At 29.9% G+C, this 11,655-nt stretch overlaps 1 pseudogene; it reads right to left on the bottom strand.

Annotated features, from left to right (window-relative positions):
• Positions 1 to 409: 409 nt before the first annotated feature.
• Positions 410 to 10,887, bottom strand: LOC129884212 (uncharacterized; annotated as a pseudogene).
• Between the last annotated feature and the right edge of the window lie 768 nt (positions 10,888 to 11,655).

The following is an 11,655-nucleotide window of genomic DNA, read 5'->3' as shown; positions in this document are numbered from 1 at the left end:
CTAAGTATCGCCGGAAAATCTTCCAGGGTTCATCTTGCCTCTGAATATCAGAATTTTCTAAAAGAAATATTATTTCTTTTGTGGGTACTTCTTCATAATTCTTGTTTTCATTGATTTCTTTTGTTATTGTAGCAAAAGTATCTTTTTGCTTTTTTGACTCCAAGTATGCTTTCAGTTGTCCATATAGTGGGCTTTCTTCTGGAATATCTTCTAGATTGATTGAAGAAATATCTTCTTTCTGAGTTGATGAAGAGGTTTCACCGACTTTAGAGTTTATCAAACTCTTGTTACCCATTCTTAGAACAGGAAAATTGCTAGATGATGATGATGAGCCATATGATGGCCTTTGTGTAGGGGTCGATCTTCCCCTGCCTCTACCTCTAGTAGTATTTTTGCTTCTGATTATAGACTACGGTGGGTCTGTCATATCTACAAATATAAACTATTAATGATAATCAAAGAAATCATCTGTATCAAGATAGTAGGGACCTTCATCGGCCTCATAGGAATGAATAGAGAAATGAAATGATTCCATTTCTTCTTTAATAATATTTTCTATGATTTTATCTAGAATCTTGGTTTGAATATCTTCTCCTAAGGGGATAGCCTTTAAGATTGTTATAAGAGTTTTGTCTTCAAAGAAAGCTGCGAAGTAATGCATGATTAATTTGTCAAGTATTCTCTAGATAAAAAATCTGGTAAAGAATTATCAATTCCCTTTTTATACTGAATATCAAAGTTGAATGGGACTAACTGATTCTGCCACCTAGCAAATATTAATTTTGAAGCATCATGCTTAAAATCTTTATCAAACATGTATTTTACTGATTGGGCATCTTTTTTAATCAAGAATCTTTGATTATATAAATCATTCTGAAATTTTAAAATACATTTAACTATACATAACATTTCATGGGTCACTGTTACATATTTGTGTTGGGCCTCGGTCTATTTACCTGAATGGAATCTTATAAGATATTCATGCTTATCGTTGGGGTTTACTTGTTTAATTATTCCTCCATAACCAATATTAGAAGCATCCATTTCAATAATTTTTGGCCAAGCAGGGTTAGCCAATGTTAAACAAGGTAAGGATTTTACCCTCTGTTTAACTGATTTAACAAGTTCTGTTAGACTATCAATCCAAGAGAGTTTATGATTCTTTTTTAATCTTTCATATAAAGGTGATAAATCTCTAGATAGATTTTTGTAAAAGGGAGAGATATAATTCAAACTTTCCAAAAATCTTTGAAGCATAGTTCTATCTGTAATTATATCGGGAAATTTTGAAGCAAAATCAATTGACCATTGAATAGGAGTAATTTTACCTTGACAAATATTATGTCCAAAAAATCTAACTTCTGTTTGAAATAGACTCATTTTAGGTTTAGATATAACCAAACTATTTTTTATCACAATTTTTTTAAAGATATCAAGATGTTTTATATGAGTCTCAAATGTTTTTGAGTAGACTAAAATATCATCAATATAAACAATGATAAAATCCAGATAAGGATTAAAAATATCATTCATTATTTTCTAGAATTCAGATGGGGTATTTTTTAAACCAAAAGGCATTACGTTCCATTCATATTGCCCAAAAAGAACATTAAAAGCAGTTCTATAAGTGTGCTCTTTAAAAATCTGAATTTGCCAATATCCTCACTTTAAGTCGAATTTTGAGAAAATGTTGGCATCATATAATCTGGATAATAAATCTCTTTTATTTGGAATAGGATATCTAATCCATTTTAAATATTTGTTTAATAGTTTGTAATTTTTTATTAACCTAGGCATACCACGTTCTTTTTCTGCAACATTATTAACATAGAAGGCAGTACAAGACCATGGTGATTTGAGGGTTTAATCAATCCTTTTTGTAAAAGGCTATCAATTTCTTTTTTATAAAATTCTACTAACTCACTATTCATCTGACAGGAACGAGATTTAGTGGGAATATTATATTCACTGAAATTATCTTCATATGGAAGAGTGACAATATGCCTTTTTCTATTCCAGAAAGCACTAGGATGATCAGCACAAACATCAATTGCTAATTGTTTAGAGATTAATCTAATCTTTTCTTGTACCTTAGTAGGTTTCAATGTATCTAGAATATTTAAACTGTAAATTTCTAATTGTAAAGAATTAACATGCTTCTGTTTCATTTCAATTAAAGCATTGATGTTTCAAGTTACTGGTTCAGTTATAAAGGTAAAGGAAATATCTTTATTATTATAGCTAGCAGTGAATCCTTCAGAATTTGTTTTAGAAAAAGGATATATAGTATTAATAAAGGGAGTTCCAAGAATAATTGGAGGGTGCATTTGATCCTTTACTAATAAGAAAAAAATGAGGAATACAGACTTTATTCTGACAAATATATGTATCAGTCAGTTTATACTTTATATTTAAAGCATGACCAGATGCAGATTTAATTGCATGTGTTGTTTTTTCAAAATATCTAGAAGGGATTAAGCCTTCTTGAATGCAACTAACATCTGCTCTGCTGTCAATCATAGCTATATTAGTAATAGTAAACTCATTGTTAATTAAAATGGTACATTTAATATACCATCTATGCGCAGTTACAATCTGTAACATTCCTAAGAATAAGTTATCTTTAGGAGTTTCTATAATTTTTTTGATTTTTTGATTTTCATCTACAATACCTTTTCCTTTATCAGTAGGAGATGGTAATTCTTGTTGCTCAAGGTTTTCTAATTAAGAAATCCGATGATTATGAATAATTTGACTTCGTTTGAGAGATTTAATCTCTTGTTTAAGTTTTTCAACTTCATATTTTAAATCATCTAATGAAGTATCTCTTATAGTAGTATTAGTCTTTGTATCAAGATGAGCCAAAACTTCTGTTAAAGAGTATGGTTTTGAATCAATATCATTTTTTGTTTTAGTTTTATTAGACTGGGAGCTGGTTGCCGAAGCCATATTAATGATTTTGCTCCTAGTTTCTTCATCAGAAATTTCTTTCAGAAGTTTAATTACATTATCGAAAGTGATAGTATACATATTCAAATCTTAAAATTGAGACTGTATTTTATAAAACTCATCAGTTTTGCAAGAACAATTATTACCTGTACAATTAATACCACATCTAGGAGGAGCTTCATTCTCATTATCAGAAAAATCAATAAGAGCAATTTCACTTTCAGATTTTTCAATACTCGATTCAGTCTCAGAGGAATAATCAGATTCTGAACCCGAAGTGTATAATAAACCATAAATTTTATCATGAATATCTTCATCAAGATTTAAGCTTTTTAGGTTTTGTAATTTATAATTTGGAGCAATATGCCATATTGGCCACACTCATAGCATTTTACTTTGCTAAGATCTCTCTTAGAATAACCTTTTGTAAATCTAGTAGATTTACGGTGAGTTCTTCTTGCCTCATGTTTTTCTTTACTCCGACAATATTTATAGGTTCTATCTTCCCTAGAATGATGATGTTTTTTCGATTTTTTACCCGATTTATGAGAAGGGCCTGCAACAGCAAATTGAGTACAAAAATTTCCTAATTGAGACTTCTCTGTTTTGCTTTTTGTCTTTAATTGCTGAGCTAATTTAAGCTCATTGCATAGATTTAATCCTTCTTGAGTGCAAGTGTCAATTAACTGGCCATAAGTGAAGACATCATAAGGAATAACAGAGTGAGTTCCTCGTAGGGTTTTTCGTACTCTTTCTGCAAATAAGGGAGGAAGGCCATCTATAAACTTAGTCTTCCAATGAATATTATTACTTTCGGGTAAGTCCATTACTCGACTTAAAAATGTGTCTTTATACCACCTAAATTCACCTAAATGTCTACAACGAAGTCCAATTAGAAGTGTTCTAAGAGTTTCATTTTGGTTGGTAAATCTACCATTAAAGTGTTCTAATATGGTTAGAACTAAAGTATAAACAACATCTTGTCGAACATTTTCGACTAGTCTTTGAGATATTCCTTCTTCAAAGATGACAGGCTTTGTTGTTACTTCTCTTTTTATGGAAGAAGTGATAGCTGTACGAGCTTCATTTGTTAAAATATTATCCCACCAGCCTCTTAATTGGCCTGTAAATCCTTCCACTATCATTTTACAAGTGGTATGGTCATTATTGTAATTTGTAGATTTACAAATGGTGGCATACATTAGCATTCGATGTAAAAGAATGGAGACTTGTCTATCAGTTAAGCCATCAATATTCTATTCATAAATTTGATCACCACTATAAGATATGTTGGTTTGGATCCAATCTCTTTCCTCTATGAGAACACCTTGAGGAGTAGGGCGAGGATAATAATATGTTAGCATAGAAGGTTTAGTAGCATATCTGCTACCTGATTTGAACTTAGAATTCATTTTAGTGCCTTTGGATTTAAATGGCTTAAGTTCAGAAATATCGTCATCAATTGGAGGGTTGGCTATCATGCCAATAGGTTTAGCATTTAAGTTTGCCAATTTCTTTTCAAGAAGTGCTTCTAAATTGGTTAATGACTTAGATTTGAAATCTTTTACCTCTATAGGACGCTGGATATGAGTAGGAGTCTGGAAAATGACCTTGTTTTCTGATGTGGAAGCGATATCAGAAGGTTGGTTCCTATTTAATATTTTTTCTAGCAAGATTAATTGCTCAAGTTTAGCATCAAGAGAACTAATGTGTTCACCAATGACCTTAACATAAAGACTCAAATAATTATTTTGAGCAATCAAATTATTAATTTCCTTTATATTAATTTTTGCGACATCATTTTCAATAAAAATTTTAAAAGCCGAAAAGGTGAGGCCTGTATTATTAGGCAAGATAAAAGGGTTTTGAGGCGGATAAATTGCCTTAATAATATTATCAGTGCTATCTTTAAAAGTTCGTTGTTCTAGAACTTTGACATATAATGGTAAATAGGTAGTTATAAACCATGGGACAAAATACATAATTTTATTATGCATTGCACAAAATTCATAGAATTCTTGGGAAATATTGTGTAAATCATCTTGACTATAAGTCTCAAAAAACCAAGTTTTAAACTTGTTCTATTTATTTTGATGAAATTCTTTCTGAATATGTTGTCGTGCCAAGGATCCTGGACTAAAATCTATTTGGTGTGTCATCATAATTCAGAGTTTATTTCTATCAATACCCTCATTATGGTCAAAATCCATTTCTGATGCAGTTGGATCTAAATTAGACAATTTATTTGTAGCCTGTACAATATTAGTGACAGGGTTAATTTTAACTCTTTCGACCTGTTTTTCACTCAAAGTATCACTTAAAGTGTGCAAAGATAGCTTTATTATCAGCTGGACCATAAACATGAGTTTCAGAAGAAATAGGAGAAATATGTTGAATCTTAGGCAAAGATCTATAGCCAGAATTCGCTGGTTATACATAGTAGTTTTATTATCAGAAAACTGGATGCATATTTTTCCATCTGGATTTTGAGTTATATAAGAATATTCATTGTTGGTCAAGTTATTGGTAACTTGATTAGGTGCTATAACTGATTCTAAAGTCCATGTGGTTGGGAAATTAATTTCTTCCCATCGAATAGGTCTTCTAGTAATGACTTTAGATTTAGTAAAATTAGTTTCAACTAATATAGTCTGATTAGATGTATCATATAATTTACATCTAGGATTCAAAGTAGATAACAATTTGAAATAAATTCTATAAGACAAACATATTAACTCAGAACCTGAAAATAAATAAATAAATAAATAAATAAATAAATAATAATACTAATAATAATGATAATAATAATAACAATGATAATAATAATAATAATAATAATAATGATAATAATAATAACAATGATAATAATAATAATGATAATAATAATAATAATAATAATAATAATGATAAAGTGGATGATATTTTGAAATAGATTCTATAAGATAAACATATTAACTCAGAACCTGGAACATAGTTATAATCATGTGTTTTAACATTTAATGTTAGAGCGTCAAGAATATTAACATCTGACAGTGATAATTGAAGATTAGGTTGTGTATTGAAATAAATCAGACGGTACGCCACAGTTGATTCAATAGAACCTATTAAAGATTGTCTAAAATTTAAATTTCTAAACACCTGTTTATGGTCCAGCTGATAATAAAGCTATCTTTGCACACTTTAAGTGATACTTTGAGTGAAAAACAGGTCGAAAGAGTTAAAATTAACCCTGTCACTAATATTGTACAGGCTACAAATAAATTGTCTAATTTAGATCCAACTGCATCAGAAATGGATTTTGACCCTAATGAGGATATTGATAAAAATAAACTCTTAATTATGATGACACACCAAATAGATTTTAGTCCAGGATCCCTAGCACGACAACATATTCAGAAAGAATTTCATCAAAATAAATGGAACAAGTTTAAAACTTGGTTTTTTGAGACTTATAGTCAAGATGATTTACACAATATTTCCCAAGAATTCTATGAATTTTGTGCACTGCATAATAAAATTATGTATTTTGTCCCATGGTTTATAACCACCTATTTACCATTATATGTCAAAGTTCTAGAACAACGAACTTTTAAAGATAGCACTGATAATATTATTAAGGCAATTTATCCGCCTCAAAACCCTTTTATCTTGCCTAATAATACAGGCCTCACCTTTTCAGCTTTTAAAATTTTTATTGAAAATGATGTCGCAAAAATTAGCATAAAGGAAATTAATAATTTGATTGCTCAAAATAATTATTTGAGTCTTTATGTTAAGGTCATTGGTGAACACATTAGTTCTCTTGATGCTAAACTTGAGCAATTATCTTGATAGTAAAAATATTAAATAGGAACCAACCTTCTGATATCGCTTCCACATCAGAAAACAAGATCATTTTCCAGACTCCTACTCATATCCAGCGTCCTATAGAGGTAAAAGATTTCAAATCTAAGTCATTAACCAATTTAGAAGCACTTCTTGAAAAGAAATTGGCAAACTTAAATGCTAAACCTATTGGCATGATAGCCAACCCTCCAATTGATGACGATATTTCTGAACTTAAGCCATTTAAATCCAAAGGCACTAAAATGAATTCTAAGTTCAAATCAGGTAGCAGATATGCTACTAAACCTTCTATGCTAACCTAATATTATTCTCGCCCTATTCCTCAAGATATTCTTATAGAGGAAAGAGATTGGATCCAAACCAACATATCTTATAGTGGTGATCAAATTTATGAATGGAATATTGACGGCTTAACTGATAGACAGGTCTCCATTCTTCTACATAGAATGTTAATGTACGCCACCATTTGTAAATCCACAAATCACAATAATGACCATACCACTTATAAAATGATAGTAGCAGGATTTACAGGTAAATTACGAGGCTGGTGGGATAATCTTTTAACAAACGAAGCTCGTACAGCTATCACTTCTTCAGTAAAAAGAGAAGTAACAATAGAGGCCGTCGTCTTTGAAGAAGGAACATCTCAAAGACCAATCGAAAATGTTCGACAAGATGCTGTTTATACTTTGGTTTTAACCATATTAGAACACTTTAATGGTAGATTTACCAACCAATACCAAAGTCCCCGTTAAAAGGATAAAAGAGGCATATTTTCACACTGTTAGAACTGCTAGTTGCCGAGTTAATAATAGTATGTATCGGAATATCTGACAGACCCTTTGCTCAGATAAAAGCTTCCATACAGTCATGATACCAAGACATGGTATTTTTTCGTCTGGGGTATATCCCACTTCTCGAAGCCATTTATGGATCCATGGTATAGAAAACTCAATAAAGAAATACATCTGATCGATTTTATCGAGATTGCTTACGTGATCAGCTAAGTATAATTTTGTTAAAAATGGAGAAATCTTTGTCCATTCTTTATAGAAGTTAAGATATATATGTGGTAAAATATTTACCGTGGGACCGTGGAATGTCCACCATCTTATGAACCAAGTTGGAATTGGTCCTTCAAAAACCTTTGAACAAACCTTTATGAACCAGGTGTGTTTATGTTTATCATTGTTGTAATAGAAAACTTTGTGAAAAGCTTGGATATAATCCCAATAAGTAAGATTGATGTTCATGTTATTAACACAAACCTGTCATTCATTCTTATATTTCCCAGGAGTCATACAAAACTCGAACATATTATGAAATAATCTTGATCAAAACAGGAAATACCATGTCTTTATCGTGTGTATTATAATAATTTCTAGGATAAATTAACAAGAAATGATCCCAAAACTAAACAACCTTATAGTCAAGAACTCATTGATACTATTAAAGCAAAGTTCCAAGAATATACTGAGCATCCTCAAAAGAACTTGGTGGCTGACAATTCAGTCAAACATATTGCTCGAAGAATTTCAGTTCAACAAGGTGATAAAACTGAACTAATCAATGACTATTTAGAAGAAGTCAAAAGAAATTTACTTCAGACCCTAACACAATATGATAAATCAGACACTTCCATGAAATGTGACACAAGCGATGATATTGCTGATGCTCAGTCTGATGGGCCTCGACCTATATTGTTAGAAAGTGAACTTGAGAAGGTAGAAGAATTTCTTGAATCTCTACAAGATAAGGAAGAATTCTTTCGTACGAATGTAAAAGGAAAAAGAAAAGTAGAATGAGATAGCCACTAAAGACTATCAAGAGATTGAAAAGATGGCGGGCCATGTGAGTTTAAAAATCGAAATTTGCCAATATCCTGATTTTAAGTCAAATTTTGAGAAAATATTGGCGTCATATAATTTAGATAATAAATCTCTTTTATTTGGAATATGATATATAATCCATTTTAAATATTTGTTTAATGGTTTGTAATTTATTACTAACCTAGGCATACCACGTTCGTTTTTTGCAGCATTATTAACATAAAAGGCAATACAAGACCATGGTGACTTGGAGGGTTTAATCAAACCCTTTTGTAAAAGGCTATCAATTTCTTTTTTACAAAATTCCACTAACTCACTATTCATTTGACAGGGACGAGACTTAGTAGGAATACTATCTTCACTGAAATTATCTTCATATGGAAGAGTGACAATATACTTTTTTCTATTCCAGAAAGCACTAGGATGATCAGCACAAACATCAATTGCTAATTGTTTAGAAATTAATTTAATTTTTTCTTGTACCTTAGTAGGTTTCAATGTATCCAGAATATTTAAACTGTAAATTTCCAATTGTATAGAATTCACATGCTTTTGTTTCATATCAATTAAAGCATTAATATCTCTAGTAACTGATTCAGTTATAAATGAAAAGGAGATATTCTTGTTTTTATAACTAGCTGTAAATCCTTTGGAATTTATTTTAGAAAAAGGATATATATTATTAATAAAAGGAGTTTCAAGTATAATTGGAGGATGCATTTGATCCTTTACCAATAAGAAAAAATGAGGAATACAGACTTTATTCTAACAAATATATGTGTTGGATAGTTTATATTTTATATTTAAGGCATGACCGGATGCAGATTAACCGCATGTGTTATTTTTTCAAAATATCTGGAAGGAATTAATCCTTCTTGAATACAACTAACATTTGATCCGCTGTCAATCATAGCTGTATTAGTAATAGTAAACTTATTATTAATTAAAATGGTACATTTAATATACCATCTATGCGCAGTTACAATCTGTAGCATTCCTAAAAATGAATTTGGTCTAGGAGTTTCAATAATTTCTTCTATGTATTCTTTTTCATTAAGAATATCTTTTCCTTTATCAGTAGAAGGTGCTGATACTAAATGATCAATGTTTTATAATTGAGAAATCCGATGATTATGAATAATCTGACTTTGTTTGAGAGATTTAATCTCTTGTTTAAGTTTTTCAACTTCAAATTTTAAATCATCCAAAGAAGTATCTCTTACAGTGGTATTAGTCTTTGTATCAAGACGAGCCAAAACTTCTGTTAGAGAGTATGGTTTTGAATCAATATCAATTTTAGTTTTTGTTTTATTAGACTGGGAGCTGGTTGCAGAGGCCATATTAACGATTTTGCTCCTAGTTTCTTCATCTAAAATCTCTTTCAGTAGTTCAATCACATTCTCAGAAGTGATAGTATGCATATTCAAATCTTGAAATTGAGACTATAGTTTATAAAACTCACCAGTTTTGCAAGAATAATTATTACCTGTGTAATTAATACCACATTTAGGAGAAGCTTCATTCTCATTATCAGAGAAATCAATAAGAGCAATTTCACTTTCAGATTCTTCAATACTTGAATCAGTCTCAGAGGAATAATTTGATTCTGAACCCGAAGTATATAATAAACCATAAACTTTATCATGAATATCATCAGCAAGGTTTAAGCTTTTTAATTTTTGTAATTTACAATTTGGAGCAATATGCCCATATTGACCACACTCATAGCATTTTAATAATAATAATAATAATAATAATAATAATAATAATAATGATGATGATGATGATGATTTTTTTCCAGGTGAACCAACGGGAAAAAAAAGGCCAAAATACAAGGAAATAAAAAAAATACATTCATGTTGAGGTATGCCACGTAGGCGGGTTTAGGATTCTCACATAAGAATCAAAAATGTCATTTTCATCTATTGAATCAAATTTGTTCCTTCTTTTACCTATTGGGTCAAAAATGTCTTCAACCTGTTGGAATTAGTTCAATTGTGACCTACTTCTACCTAAAAATATATTTATCAACTATTAAATGTTGGGAGAACGCATAAATTCCTCTCTGAAGTTGTACCAAAAATTCAGTTAGACACTTAAACTATCACGGCGATCTATTACACACCTAAACTATCTAAAATTGAAACTATTATCCCATATAACTAACGTGGCAAAAAAAAGTGTGTCAGATTCTGTAAAGTAAAAAAAAAACAAAAAAAAAACAAAATCACCCACCTCCATATCCTTTCTTCTTCACACCCATCTACTCTCTTCTTCTTCACACCCACCTCCATTTACTCTCATTTTGAAACTTGATTTTTTTTCTTTCAAAACCCATTAAAGTAAAAAAATTAAAAAAAAAAATCACCCCACCCCACATCCTTTTTTCTTCACACCCACCTACCCCTCTTCTTCTTTACACCCACCTCTATTTACTCCTCATTTTGAATCTTTATTTTTTTTTCCTTTCAAAATCCATTAAGAAGAAGAAGAATTCTTCTCCCCATTTTGGTGGAGAAGACGATTGGGATTTGGGGAGGGGGGGTTGTTAATAATTAATTAGAAATTAATTAGTATGAAATATAGTTAATAAAAGAAAATTAATTAATAAAGAAAAGAAAAGAAAAAAAATATAAAAAATCGGATGGGTAGTTAATAATTAATTAGAAGTTAATTAGTATAAAACATAGTTAATAAAAGAAAAGTTAATTAATAAAAAAATATATAAAAAATTGGATGGGTGGTTAATAATTGATGGGTAGTAGTTAAAAATTAATTAGAATTTAATTAGTATAAAATATAGTTAATAAACGAAAAGTTAATTAATAAAGAAAAGAAAAGAAAAGAAATATAAAAAATCGGATGGATGGTTAATAATTAATTAGGAGCTAGTTAGTATAAAATATAGTTAATAAAAGAAAAGTTAATTAATAAAAAAAATAAAAAAATATAAAAAAAAACCGGATGGATAGTTATTAATTAATTAAGAGTTAATTAGTATAAAATATAATTAATAAAAGAAAAGTTAATT

The sequence above is a fragment of the Solanum dulcamara genome, chromosome 4, assembly GCF_947179165.1.
Source record: "Solanum dulcamara chromosome 4, daSolDulc1.2, whole genome shotgun sequence".
Taxonomy (NCBI): domain Eukaryota; kingdom Viridiplantae; phylum Streptophyta; class Magnoliopsida; order Solanales; family Solanaceae; genus Solanum; species Solanum dulcamara.
The sequence above is the reverse complement of the archived record's forward strand: the minus strand, read 5'-3'. Positions and strand labels throughout refer to the sequence as shown.